Raw genomic sequence first — 15155 nt, 5'->3', positions numbered from 1 at the left:
TTTGTTTACTTGTTCAATGAAACTAATAAACTTAAGCAGCCTTTTAAATGCTGTGTGGCTTTAATGTTTTTTCTTTCCAGTATGAGCTCTGCCCTTTGCTGGGTGCTACTGCTCTGGCCTGGAGGGGCTGCTGCTATCATCATGCCCGGGAGTGTTTCACACATCAGACAGGGACCTGAACATGGGGACAAATCTCCTGGCTTCATGCTAAATGGAATTTCACCTTAGCTCAGTTTCCCTTAAATCTTGGTGACAAGGAGGGGAATTCTCTCAGAACTATGGCTACTTACAGATAGATGGCGTGCTTGACAAACTGCAGCTGAAAGTGCAGTCTCTTCCCTGGAATTGTGAAGGTGCTCAATTAAGGCTTTGAAACCCCTTCACTGCTTCTCATCAGAACGGGCAGGTAGCTCTGCAGCCTTCCATAGTGGCCAGTCATGTCACTGGGTTGTCCTTTTTCCAGATGGTAGCCATCCCTCCAGGTGTACCTGGCATAGAACATCACTTGCCTTGCACAAGGCATAGGTAGGTGAAGATGAAGGCCCTGCCATCTGAGTAGGGAGTAGCATGATGTACTCCAGTCACTTTTCAAGCTCACTTAATTGTATTGAGGGAATATGAAGCTTTTTCTTCCTATTCAGTCATGATGAGGCAAAGAACCAAATAATTTCCTGATCATTTGGTTCTATCAGTGGCCTGTTCTCAACATCTGACCCATTGCCAATAGAGAGAGAGGTTAAAGCCCTGTTGTAAAATTCACTTAGGTTTTCTGCTGCTACCTTTTGAGTCTCAGCTGGAGGCCAAATAGCCCTTCTGGCTTTCAAGCACCCAGTTCTTAATGCAGGTACTGGAGGATCTCAGTAAACAAGCACTTCAAAAAGGAAACTACCCCTTCTGCACTTCAAAAAGGAAACTACCCCTTCTGCAACAATTAAAATGAAGACTGACCGCTGCAGTGATGGATGTGTGTATCGACACCCAAATGCAGGCTGAAATGCAATGAAAGGTTGCTTGACAGGCTGCATCTATCATATACTACATGCATGGAGCCATAAGCCCATGTTTTCTTAAAATGGCCTTTCTTTTAGTTCCTACCTTCCAGGCAAATAACAAAAGGCTTGTTCCCTCAGCAGCTGTGCATACCACTGCTCCAGCAAGAAATGTTAGCACTTGCCTAGAATGTAAAAATTGTATGTTACAAATGCCCTAGAACCAAAGCACTTGACCTACATTAAGAGGAATTTTGTTTTGTTGTTGCTTTTGAAATTGCTGTAGTAAACTCTTGGCTGTTGTCTTCAGATAACTTTTAACAGCTGTCCTGCTTAGTCTGCCTTTATCATAAGGGACCCAGTTGAGGGGGAGCCTGGAAGTTGATCCTACTGCAGCATTCCCTAATTGTCTAGTACAGTGTTTTCAGAGCAAATGAGGGGCTGGGCACTGTAGCGATTTAGGCCATGCAATGCATGGGCCAAATCTACTGTCTCAAGCACAGATCTTAAGGTCATATAGCACAGACCAATCTTATCAACTCCATGGTTGGAAACATTCAGTTGGTTTAAATTTTACAGAAAAATGCAGATTTTTTTTTTAAAATAAATAAAAAAAGCTTAAGACCTAACTTTCAAATACTTCTGTCTGCTCTTGTTAGACAGCTAATGTCAAACTATTTCTGTGCAACATAGCCAATCACTTGTCTGCCTCTACAATTCAGCCAAGTTTGCATGCAGATTGGGTGCACAGCTTTGAAAACCAGGTTTGTGCAGGCCCCTTTGGGACTGAATAATCACGTTCTAATGGCACCAATTTTCTCTGCAAGCAGTTATTTCTATCCCTAGTTAGAACAGGAAGACATTCTGAGCTATAAAAAGGCTTACTGGCAGATTTTAAACTAATTTGGCAACCTCTCCCAGAATTCTGAGCCAAACCAGCTCACACTGTTCTATTTTAAGTGAAAGCAATCAACTTGTTGATGGGCCAAAAAGTCACAGCTCAATGACTTTTTTGGGAAAACACAAGCTGTGGAAAATGTCTTGCTCAGCTGACCTAGCCCAAATAAACATTTCTCAGTCTCTTAGAATCTCAAAGTTACCGCTGTAATCAATCTCAAGGAAGGCAGGACTAGTGCACCCCTCATGCTAAGACAGGATTAACTGGTCTACAGTCAAAGCAAAATATAGGTTATAAACAAAACCTTAAACTAATCTATGACTAATGCTATCGGGGCGGTCAAAGTTTATGGGGAAGTGTCTTTGCTCAGTTCCTTGCTGGAAATGACTTCAGAACAGTTCCGTGATGCAGGGTTGCCTTAGTCTGTATGGGCAAGTGTCTCTTTGGCGTTAGTGCAAAGTGTGTGCGAGTAAAAGCCAAAACCTCAACTACTGTAAGCAAGTGGAGAAAAGAAGAGAAACCAGCAGTCGGACCTTCACATGGCTTGTGTATGAAAATAGCTGATTACTGATTCACTAACACATGGGATAAGGTGTCCAAAAGGGCTTGTTTTGCGCTAGAACCATTGCGTAATCCACAGTACGCCTAGAATAGTTACCAACAAGTGCTTATTTTTTTCTCTCTGTTTTGGAACACAAATCTTTCCTTAAAAATTACATACTCCTTATCAAGACCCAGTTGAAACATAAAGGGCTGATGCTTTTCTAACTAAATCTGGTCTGACTTCCTGGTTTTGCATTTTCAACAAGGAAAAAAATGACCCTTTAATGTGGCTAATCCTAGACAATCCCACAAGTGCTTAGTTACAGAAAGGCTGAGGGGTTGGAAAGAGATGCATAAAATTGGAAGATGGCATATTCAACAGGGTTTATTCTCATATTTTACTATTCAGGCTTATTCTTCACAGAGGAATGCTGCTCTTTGTGGAAGGACATGAAGCCTTTATTAAAAAGATTTAGAAATAAATGTTTAAGTGGAAGTGCACACTGAGTCAGATCCTCCACTGATGTGAATAGTGCTAGTGACTTAACCCAATAAATCAATACTCTGTTGGGATAGGAAGGAGTGAAAATTCAGGTCAGTTCCTGAGTTTTGTGAAGTGGAAGGCAATCAGGTGTGTGTTTCATAAGAGTGTGTATGACAGGGAAGTGTGTAACTGCTGCATTGGCCAATTCACTCTGCATTTAATGGGCTCCAGATGTTCTTAAAGTGTTTGAGGGGAAAATAAAATTACTTCCTCGATCAGTCTGGAATCAGTGGAAAACAGTGGCCAGAGCAACACCCAACCATTCTCTCCACAGACTTTCACATCACCTGAGGCTGCTCTGAGGAAGCTTATGACCAGGGCCAGTATGAATTCAGAAGCAGGACCAAGGAGCTACAATTGGCTGCTTTGCAGCCTTCTCCCGCACTCCCCTTTTCCTCCTAATCCCCAGCTGTTGCCAGCAAATATTGTGCACAGCTGAAGATCTAGGCCAAATTGGAGTTCTGTTCCAAGTAATGAATTTGGGGGGGTTCCACATGTGCTGTGCATTAATAATTTCCCATCAGTGTTTCTCCATTTCCAAATAAGCTGAAGGAGGGGTTGTCACTTGGTAATTGCCAGACCTGCACATTCAGCCTGTAGGAACACAGGACTGGAAGGAACCTCCTGGGTCATTGAGTCCAACCCATCATATCATCCAGTTCATAAATTTGCTGTGCCTGACCTGCAAAGCAAATTGAAAAAGCCATTGAATGCCAGCTACTTTCCCTTCTTGACTGTATGGTATTGAGTGCTGGCTTCGTTGTTATGGTGGCAAACAGCAGGATATCCCTGCTCAGACTAGATTAGTTTACAGTATTACACGGACATAGCCTTCATTATGTCCAAATTTAAGTGGCGTGTCTGCAGCTGCTGATGAACTAGCCATTCAAATTAACTCTTTTCTCTCTCTTCCCCCCACCAGTCATTTAGGAGGAGTTTGGGTTATGCCCTAACTTCCTTGCAGAGAGTGATCCGGCTATGGAAGACAGACATTTTACCTGCAAGATGGCTGTGCCTAATGCATGAAACATCAAATTTAATCGATTTCTAGTTGGGGTTGAAACAAACCCTATTAAAAGAGTTATCCATGTTCTGAGTGGGTGGAGGAAGTGGCAGTGATTATACCGTGCCCTATACGAGAACGTTTCCCTTCAGCCTCAGAAAACAGCTGATATAGACCACCATGATTTTATGCCCTGTGCCTCACAAGTCCAGCCACTAAGGGCCTGATCCTGTGAGGAGCTGACCCCTTGCAGCTCCCATTGGGGCCAGTAGGAGCAGCAGGTGCTCAGCATCTCCTGGGATCAGAAATAATAGGAGCTAAAGATGCTGAGCACCTTACAGAAGCTGATCACTTGGATCAAACCGTGGATGAGGGACTCTGCTGACTGTCTACGCCCTCTTGGAATGGCTGGCTGGCAGACAGAAAAATGTGCTCTAAAAAAACCTAACCTTCCGTGAAGGGTTCCCTGCTTGCAAAGACTAAGCCCCCGTCCTGTGTGAAAATTATACACACAGGGCACAGGTAACCTGAATTAAGGGCAGTTCAGAACATTGTATTTGTGGTTCTCAGCTTTGAGAACCAATGCCCATACTGACAGCACCCCGTGCTCATAGTCTCACCCTGGAAATATGGCTGTAGGTGTTCCCTGGGTTTATTTTCCCAGAGCCCTGTGCCAAGGCAATGGAGTGAGGGCTGAGTTTCTGCATGCTTTAACCATTCTAACCTTGTTACATGTTGCTTTTGCTGCCCTCAGGAAAGGGCTCAATGACTCCAGTCCCACACATGATACCGAGCTTTTAAACCAGAAACCTGCATGTTCTTTCTCTGTGGCTTGCTCAGAGGGACTGGAGATTTTCTTCTGGCCACTTCAAGCCTCCCCTCTGATGCAAAGCAGGCCTGAGCCTCTCATCCAGTGAAGGGGCAGGCCAGGCGCTAGCTCCTAAACCATCCACCTCCCTGTGGCAGCAGTAGGTGGCTGGGTGGGAGGCCAGGGGACATGGCTAGAGCTGCCCTGTGCTACTGTAACAGCCCCCTGAGCCATTGGCAGCTGGTGCAAGCTAGAGCAGCTCCCAGTCGACCCAAAGCATAGATTGGTCAAAACCAGTTTTGCACGCACACCCCCCCGCTGGGGTGCATCAGATGCTCCTTGGTCTCAGTCACAGATCGGGGCCACTCTCCCAGGAGTAACTCTGGACTGTCACCGGGGTCAGGACTTGCGCCTCAGTGCAGTTTGGTGCTGTCTCGTGGGGGTGGGAGCAGGAAGGAATTGGGAGCAAAATAAGGTCAGCTTTAACGTGAACAATGCAAAGCAGAAAAGGACCAGGGTTAGACTTGATGATTTTTCCCTTATTTAAAATCCAGTCGTGCTGCCAGCTTTCTGCATCATCATCACATGCCCTAGCTCCGAGAGAGTACTCTTCCAGCTGCCCCGGCTGTCGGGCAAGCTGAGACTAAGGCTGGGGCTCTCCTGAGCTGTGGCAAAGGCAACGAGGGAAATTTGTGGACATGATGAGCGAGGCCGTAGGCATCTTGCTGAAACACATGCCCCAAAATCCTTCCCACTCCCAGGGAGGGTCCGGAACGTCAAAACCAGCTTTCCTCTCTCCCTCTGTGCAAGGCTCCCACTGACTTCAACCGGCTTTGGAGCGGGCCGCAAGCAGGTCTGCTGTGGTTTCTTGTTTGTCATGGACGGCCGTGGCTGTTGATATTAGCGGGTGAGTTTATATCAGGTTCCTAGCAATAGATGATAAAAGACACACACACACACACACACCCTTGCCAAGTGACAATCCAGACTCCTAATGCGGAGAGAAATGCAAACAAAATGAAACCTGGTCTGACCCCTCTCCCCTTCCTGCTTGGCTGACCTTTAGCCCACTTTTCCATGTGGGCGAACAGATGGCTTCCTTGGGGTGCAGGCAGGGGGAGAGGGGCAGGCATTCAGTGGGGCAGGGGGAGAGAGACAGGCAAGGACTGCTGGGATCCTCTGCACTGGGATTACGCCTTCTGGATGTCAGGGGAACAGCTGCTGTGGGGAAAGGGGAATGACTTGCAGGGATCCAGTTACATTGCGGTACTAAGTTTGTCAGCGCTGATGTGTTTGTTTTAATAAGGGGGCTGTAGAGCAGACCCACTTCTGGAAGGGACAGGGAGTGCTTCCAAGACTGTGCAGGGAGGCTTTGCTTATGCACAGCAGCACCCTGATGCAATCTGCCTGCAATCTTTCCCCTCTTGGGTGTTTCGCCTCATTGACCATGTGCCTCCCAAAACTGTTACTGAATAAATAAGGAGTTTTCCTGGAAAGGAGGCCAAAATAACCAGTAGAGCTGGCCCGAAGACAACAATCCATTTTGCAAGGATTTTCACGGTTTCAAAATTTGGTTTTCTTCCTCACTGGAATGAAAAAAAAAAACCCAACCGCTTGACCGTTTTTGTGAAACAGATTTTTGTCAAAATGGCCATTTTGGGATCAGAAAGGTCAGGTGCTCAGTTCGGGTTCTTGCTCTCTCTGCTCAGACGTGACCATGGAGTCCACCCTGAACCTCAGAAATCTTCCCATCAAAAACGTTGCTGAAATCGATCCATCTCCATGAAATGTTTCTTTTATGACAAAACAGCGTATTTCAGCCAAAGCCATTGAGTTGAAAGCATTCTAACCAGTTGAAATAACCAGTAATATCATTTGTCAGGAAGGAAAATGCCAAACCTCTTTCACGTAGCAGAGGGGAAGGCTGGCCTTGTGGCTAAGGCAGGGTATCTGCCGTGCTGGTTTTAGCCTCATAGCATCAGCCTGAGTCAGTTGACCTGGGGTCACTGCCGCTGTGGAGGTGCGGAGAAAGTTTCTTGCAATGTAGGTATACCCTATGAGGCTCTGTAGCCTAACGGTTAGAGCAAACCCTTATGGAAAAGATCCTTTGAGTTTAATGGGTATGAAACTAATAGAATTTGATAGAAATTATTCTGAAAGCCTTAAAAAATCTCACAGAGGATTATAGTATTGTAGTGGATGGCTTAAAAAATCTCAAGAAAAGTTATATTCTCTAGGGCTTTTCTCCAAGGAGCCAGAAGATGTATGGGTCCTATTTCTGGAAGAGCCACTGATTTACTGTGTCACTTTGCACCTAATTAGAATATATATGTATCACAGCTCTATGGAAAACTGGCTGCTGAATATAAGTTCTAGTGTCCTGGGAGAACAATAATAACAACCAGTCTTTAAGGCAGTGTTCTCAATCTCATTGCATATAACGGAAACACTCACTTTATGGCTCTGTGCCTCAGTTTCCCCTGGATGATAAGGCTTGCCCACTTTTCTAAAGCAATTTTCAACTCTGTGGCTCTGAATACATTTCTGAATAAACACAGAATATTGCTCTTAGATGTACGGCCACTTGTTGTCACCAGATTGATTGTGCCTGTCAGTGTAGATCAGACATCTCCAGGACAACCTAAACAAGAAGCAAAGATCTGCCTTTGAGTATGTGCTCTGCTCTTCTGATCTGCGCTGTGACAGTGAAATCCCCGAAAACTGTCTTCCTGTGTTCTTCTTTCAGCTCTGGGATGTTGAGTACACATCTTAGGCAACAAGAAATGTTTGTCTAGCAGTCTTACTCTTTACAGGCAGATCACATGTTTCCAAATAACACTTTCTGTTCTCTTCCATCCCCACCCCCCATGCAGCGCTCCCCAAAGCCTGAAGGCGGCACAGGATCCTCTGAGGCTGACTCTACTGATGCTCTAACAACAGGAAACACTTGAGTCCCATCCACATCTGGAGACCCCCCAGATGTCCCCCTCACCTGCATGTGAAATGAGACAAGCGTCCCCTTTGCATCTCTCCACTGGAGGCAGCAGCTGCCCTTCATTTTCAAAGAGGGCAGCCAGGGCCACCCTTAGGAACAGGTTTCAGAGCAGCAGCCCTGTTAGTCGGTGTCCGCAAAAAGAAAAGGAGGACTTGTGGCACCTTAGAGACTAACCAATTTATTTGAGCATAAGCTTTCGTGAGCTACAGCTCACTTCATCGGATGCATGCAGTAGAAAATACAGTGGGGAGATTTTATATACACAGAGAACATGAAACAATGGGAGTTACCGTACACACTGTAACGAGGGTGATCGGGTAAGGTGAGCTATTACCAGCAAGGGGCGGGGGCCGGGGGGAACCTTTTGTAGTGATAATCAAGGTGAGCCATTTCCAGTAGTTGACAAGAACGTGTGAGGAACAGTGGGGGGGAACGGAAATAAACATGGCAAAATAGTTTTACTTTGTGTAATGACACATCCACTCCCCGTCTTTATTCAAGCCTAAGTTAATTGTGTCCAGTTTGCAAATTAATTCCAATGCAGCAGTCTCTCGTTGGAGTCTGTTTCTGAAGTTTTTTTGTTGAAGAATTGCCACTTTTAGGTTTGTAATCATATAATCATAGAATATCAGGGTTGGAAGGGACCTCAGGAGATCATCTTGTCTAACCCCCTGCTCAAAGCAGGACCAATCCCCAATTTTTGCCCCAGATACCTAAATGGCCCCCTCAAGGACTGAACTTACAACCCTGGGTGTAGCAGGCCAATGCTCAAACCACTGAACTATCCCTCCCCCAATCGAGTGACCAAAGAGATTGAAGTGTTCTCCGACTGGTTTTTGAATGTTATAATTCTTGACGTCTGATTTGTGTCCATTTATTCTTTTATGTAGCGACTGTCCAGTTTGGCCAATGTACACGGCAGAGGGGCATTGCTGGCACGTTAGTCTCTAAGGTGCCACAAGTACTCTGTTCCTTAGGAACAAGCGCAGCACGTGAGGGACTTGGGCCCCTGCAGTTTTGGGGACCTTGCTGTGCTCTGTTTGTCTTTGAATTTCACAGGCTGGTTCATCTCAGCTCTGGGAGCAAATATAGAGCCAGCTTCTCACGCTAATCAACACCCTGGGAGCCTGGGGCCCTCTGGATTATGAGGGGTTAGATCTTGCTTCTGTTGAAAGCAATGGCAAAATCATTGTGACCTTCAAATAGAGGAAGACACAGATCCTAACACATTAAATAAGAGATTCTTGCAAACACCTATAAATCACCCAAGGGAGAGGCTTGTCTGAAACTTCCTGCTTGTCTATCAGTTGTTGCTGTTTTGACCTAAGTAATTAATTCATGTGTGTTTAGCACTTTGCAGCTGGAAAGAGCCCAGATAGTCACCGTTATTGGCCCCTTTGACATTTTGACTGAGGAAGGACTAAATAAATACTGAGCAAAGGCTTTAGGATTTAGCCCCACCTTATAAACGATCCTTTCTAAAGGCAGAAAGCAGGTGTCTCTATTTGTTTAACTCTCTGAGGGAAGGGAAGTAAAGCCAGGGGCTGATTCAGGGCTCTCAAGTTGATACAGTTACTGGCTCTGCATGCAGCCAAGCCTTTAGTAACAATTGTGTGGTGTCTGTGGGCGATCCTTTCTGCTGAATGGAAAATGAGCCAAGGGGAGAGCTGCTAGGGTGCTGGTAAGCCTGGATTCATTTCCTTTTTTCCACCACCGCCCCTCTTCCTGCCAGCAAGGTTGTCTAACCAAATCTTGAGGTTCCTCATGGGTTAGTGACTAGGAACCATTAACATTTGCCAGGTGCCATTCTGGTTTTGAACGAAGGGGGCAGAGGGGTAGATGCAGAGAGGGGAGCGGCAGTTCTATCAGCCTAGATCTTATTCTATTTTTGCTTCAATTTTTACACTACTTGGCCACTGAAAAAGGAAATACAAATTGACGGTCATGAACAGCAGAGCAAAGAGGCCCATTAATGATCACACATTGGCGGTTGCTGAGTCATAAGAACCTGATTCAGACGAAGTCTCCTGTCGCATTGCATGGCAATTTTGGCATTGGCGGGATGGAGAGAAGAGCCAGCTGGGACCAGATCCCATAGTAAGTGACTGCAGGTAGATAGTGACTCATGGTACAGCTGAAGTGAGGCTTTGTGTATTTGTTCTTCCATCTGCCCCCGCCCCCCAAAAATGGATTTCAGACAGTGGTCTCAGCTCATTAACATGATTTCCGCCCCCCCCCCCCCCCGCATCAGTTCCTTGTTGGGCACTTGACTGAACTAGGTGGGGGGGGGAGGGGGAGAGTAAAAGCTTGTCCAAGGTTTTGGATTAAATTTTTATAGCCATTTGATATTATTTTTGCCAGCATCAGTCCTAGATTAAGGGGAAAACAATGGCCACCCCTTAACAGGGCTGTGATGCACTGTCATCTGATGAATTTCAGTGCACCAGGCCATATCTTTGAACGAGATTGTAGGCAGCCATCTGGGGATTTCCTTTACATAGGGGAATATAGCTGGCACCTCTCCTAGACGTCTCAGTTTGGGGATATAGCGAGAGCAGGCAATGGGGTGGCTGGAACATGCCATGCTCTTTTAAAATGGAAGGGGTTTGAAGTGGGAGGTTGTCTGTGGATGCTGGATCCCGCACCCCCCATGGCTAGGGCATACCTGGGAAGCTGTTCAAAAGCAACAGGTAACTTGTATTAGAGGTGGGGTTTTAGCTAACAGAGCAGTGTAAAGCCTGAAGTAGCATCTTGATGTTCACTCACTATGTAACTAGTATCTGTTTGCTCTCCCATATTATTTCCTTTCTGAATTTGTGGATTTTCTACTAAACAAGCACGTCTCTGTCGTACAAACTGTGGCATGTAGGGGCCAAAGTGAGCTGATAGCTGGGGTGGGGGAGGGGGCTGATTTCACACCTTTTGGGGGTGACAAACCAGAGGGGGGAAGTTTGCGTGTCTGGTAGTTAAGAACTCGGGAAGGACGAATCTGGAGAGACTCAGGACTCAAAGAATGGCTGCTGTCACCCTGCGAGGAGTAACTAGGCCAGTGGAAGCCAGGATGAGACCTTGTGCTAGTGGGCTGGCCACTGGTGTAAGGGATCTGTGGCATTCAGGCATCCCAAGGTCACAGGGCAGGTGGTGAGCAAACCCCTCACTGCTCTGGGGGATCCCCAAAACGTCACAGACGGGTTTTACTCCAAGCATCCCTCGGTGCAAGCTGGAATGGCCACTGCTGGCTCCTATAACTGAGGTGAGTCCATGGGTCTGTGGCGGAAGCACTCAAGGGTTGAGTAGTTGTTGGCCTGTTTACTGGAGGGAAAGGGCCCTGGCTGATTGTTTTAGAACCTTATATACAAACTGATTTTCCCAAGCACCTGCATACACTGCCAGCTGGTAGGGAGCCGCAGGCTGAAAACCACTGAACTCTCCGCGGGCACATTGGCTGAGGGAGTTTCTCTCCCTGGGGTCAGAGAGTAACAAGGCCCCTCTTTTCTGTGCTGCTTGCAGCTGGACCCTCAAGGCATAGCCCATCACTACAAGAAAGATGTGGAAACATTGGAGAGAGTCCAGGGAAGGGCAACAAAAATGATTAGGGGTCTGGAACACATGACTTATGAGGAGAGGCTGAGGGAACTGGGATTGTTTAGTCTGCAGAAGAGAAGAATGAGGGGGGATTTGATAGCTGCTTTCAACTACCTGAGAGGTGGTTCCAAAGAGGATGGTTCTAGACTATTCTCAGTGGTAGAAGATGACAGGACAAGGAGTAATGGTCTCAAGTTGCAGTGGGGGAGGTTTAGGTTGGATATTAGGAAAAACTTTTTCACTAGGAGGGTGGTGAAACACTGGAATGCGTTACCTAGGGAGGTGGTAGAATCTCCTTCCTTGGAAGTTTTTAAGGTCAGGCTTGACAAAGCCCTGGCTGGGATGATTTAGTTGGGGATTGGTCCTGCTTTGAGCAGGGGGTTGAAGTAGATGACCTCCTGAGGTCCCTTCCAACCCTGATATTCTATGATTCTATCACAGACTGTGCCAAGCCAGGTACCTTGGCGAGCTATACAACAGGGATTTGGCCTGGGTCCGCAACCTTTCCTCAATACCACGGCTGTCCCCACTAATCCAAGCTATATTCTGTTTCTGGGTGAAATCCACCCCGGTGCTGAGGTCCCATCACACCGTATAGAGCCTGCTTAGGAAAGGATGCGCTGCATGGGGTCAATTTTACCCACAGTTTTAGTGTAGAAGGGGGAAAACACCTGCCCTCTGATTCCCCTTCACCATGGGGAGCCTTTCATTCTAATATACAGCACCCAAGTGGGTGAGAGACGGGTCTTTGGTGCCCACTCTCCTCCACCACCACTATGTCCTGGCAGTGTCTCTCCTACTCCCGACTACCACCAGAAAACCATAATGAAGGAAGCAGTCTTAAAGCTTAAGCACATGGCTGCAGGTTGACCATATAGTGTTCTGGGCTGGAAGCTGGTGTGGAGGGGATGGGCCAGTGAGGTTGACTGTCCCTCCTATGCTGATATCAAGATAGGCCATGAGTTTCACTCCTCTCCTACCTGCTGCCAGTCCCATGTCTGAAAGGTGGAGAATATACCCTTTTTTAGCCCGAGTGGATATTCGAGGGGTTGTTTCTGTTAGGAGGAGAAACTGATGATAGAGTCAAGTATTTCACTGATGCAATCCTGTTTATTTAAAAGCTTGTTCAGAAAGTCCTGTTTCCCTGAACACAGTAGGCATTAGGCAAAAAGGTAGCAGTGTCTTTGCTCACAACTCCAAGTCTCTTTTCAGCCAGCACTCTGCCCAAAAAATCCTCTCAAGGCTTTCTCTCAGGGCCATGCTATGAACAGCTTCATTTATTTTCTCCTTCTGGTTGCTTCTGACTCACACAGACACACACAGCTCCACCAAACAATGACCAGCCCCCCTGTGTTTGCAGTCAGACCCCCAGGGAAACTCAGACCGAAGGGCACAGCTTCTAGTCCAGCCTTGCCATGCTGGTCTGTGATTTGGGTGCTGACATCTATCGTTTCAGCTATCACAAACAGGGGTATATGTTCCTTCATCTAGCCAGAATGGAAGACAGCTAGCATGTCCGTCAGCTTCAAGGATGGATGCATAACAATCCTGAATCAGGAGTTCATAGAATCTTAGATTTTAAAGGGCATTTCTGAGCATCCAGTCTGACCCAGCCCATTGATCTTATCCTCTGGAGCTGCACTCCTTTTCCCCATACTAGTTGTAGAAAGGGGAGATCATGCTCGAGATCTTCTGCTCTGGCCCAGCTCCCAGAGAGAATTGCACCGTGCGTGCCTCTCCTTCCTTTTGTCCTGATATCGGGGGCGGTGGGGCAGGTACTGGGTTTTGTATGCCTTCCTCTCTTGTGTGGCTTCCAGAATTGGCGTGCTTAGACCGGTAGGGCCTTGCTGACACCCCCCTCGGCCCTCCCCCCCCACACCCACCATACAGGGTCCCAGATGCCAGAGGGGCAGGAAGCCTGATGGAAACACCTCGCTCTTGCTGCATGTATGGGGCACAATCTACTGCAAGGAACGGTCCTACTGGGTCAGTTTGGGTTTGAAAGTTGAACTGCGGGCCAGGACTCAATAAACACGCAGCCCCTTTCTGTTTGGTGTCTGGGATCAGCTAACGTGGCCCCATGCAGTGGAGGCTTTGGGTTAATGAGTCTGGGATTCATGGATTGCAAGGCCAGCAGGGAGCCTCTTGTCTGACCTCTTGTATAACACAGGCCAGAGACCTGCCCCCAAATAATTCCTAATAACCTCTCCACTCCTATTCAGGATCCCCCTGTCCGTGCGTCCCAGGATTGCATTTGCGCTTTTGATCATAGCATCACAGTGGGAGCTCACATTCAGCTGATTACCCCCCACCCCCCAACTCTTTCTCAGCGTCACTGCTTCCCAGGCTAGCGCCCTCCCCCTCCCCCCCATCCTGGAAGCATGGCCTGCATTCTTTGTTCCTAGATGTAGGCATTTCCATTTAGCCATCTTAAAACACATTCCATTCAAAGCCATGCCCCGCTCATGCCCCTGGCACCTCCTGTTCTCTGCCAACAGACGCTGACTCTGCACGTCAGCTGCCGCTACGAAATGCACTTAGCATAAAGGGATCCAGGAGCCTGGCTGGCAGAGGATGCGGCCATGCTGCCAGACTCATTTAGTGTCACTTCGCAGCACTCGAAATGCACAGGTGGAAGGGCCTGGGGGATCAGGTGACCAGCTGTCTCGATTTTATAGGGACAGTCCCGATATTTGGGGCTTCGTCTTATATAAGTGCCTATTGCCCCCCACCCCCCAGCCTCCATCCTTATTTTTCACACTTGCCTGTCTGGTCACCCTGCTGGGAGAGGAGCAGTGAGCCTCTCCTTTCCAAAACTACAGCTCATCACAGAATAAAAGCCCGCCCCCGCCAGGAAGCAAGGCTGCATTTCACACCGGCTGCTTTTCAGCTGCTACAGCTCAACCCTCCTTCTGCAAACCACAGCGTACAAAACCCAAACCCCTCTCAATAAAGGTCCCTTCAGGACAACTTGGACACGGTCTTTCCTGTGGCTCTGAACTTGCGCGATGATACCGTGCTTGCTCGTGAATAGTTGTTAAGGGAACAAGGGCTGTCACAGCAATGCTTATGAAAACTGTGTGTCAACAATGCCCAAGGAGAAGACAGGGGAATTCTGCAGGGCTCTCGCTGAATCTCACGCTCTGTTTCTCTTAGGCTCTTGCTCGCTTCGCATTTGCTAGGAAAGTGCATTGATGCCTTTTATTTGCTTTTCCCTTCCAGGGGGCTCCTCCTCCCCTGTTGGGCTTGGTGTGCGGGTGCCATTGGTGGCCTGTGAGACACAGGTCAGACTAGATGACATGGTAGGGGCCTGTCTGACCTTGAGCATGCTGACACTACTAAAATCCAAGCAAACCTTAAAAGAAAAAGACACAAACGCTCATTTATGGTCATTGTATTTCCATTCCCACTGTTCATCCCAGAAACACTCCCTGATATGCCCACCCTGCATCTTTTGTCTGCTTTACTGTTGCCAGAGCCCGGCCTCAGCCCACCCCCCCTGAGTCCCCCTCCCACACTCAAACGCCCTCCTGGAGCCCGCTCCCCACACCCCAGCCACCTGCCACAGCCCTGAGCCCCCTCCTGCACTCTGAACCCCTTGGCCTCAGCCCGGTGCCTCCTCCTGCACCTCAAACCCCTCATCCCTGGCCCCAGCCGGAGCCCTCACCTCCTCCTGCACCCTAACCCCCTATCCCAGCCTGGTGAAAGTGAGTGAGGGTGGGGGAGAGCGAGCGATGGAGCAAGAGGGGATGGAGTGAGCGGGGGCAGGGCAGGGGGGCGGGACCACAGT

The sequence above is a fragment of the Natator depressus genome, chromosome 13 (genome assembly GCF_965152275.1).
Source record: "Natator depressus isolate rNatDep1 chromosome 13, rNatDep2.hap1, whole genome shotgun sequence".
Classification (NCBI taxonomy): domain Eukaryota; kingdom Metazoa; phylum Chordata; order Testudines; family Cheloniidae; genus Natator; species Natator depressus.
The sequence above is the reverse complement of the archived record's forward strand: the minus strand, read 5'-3'. Positions refer to the sequence as shown.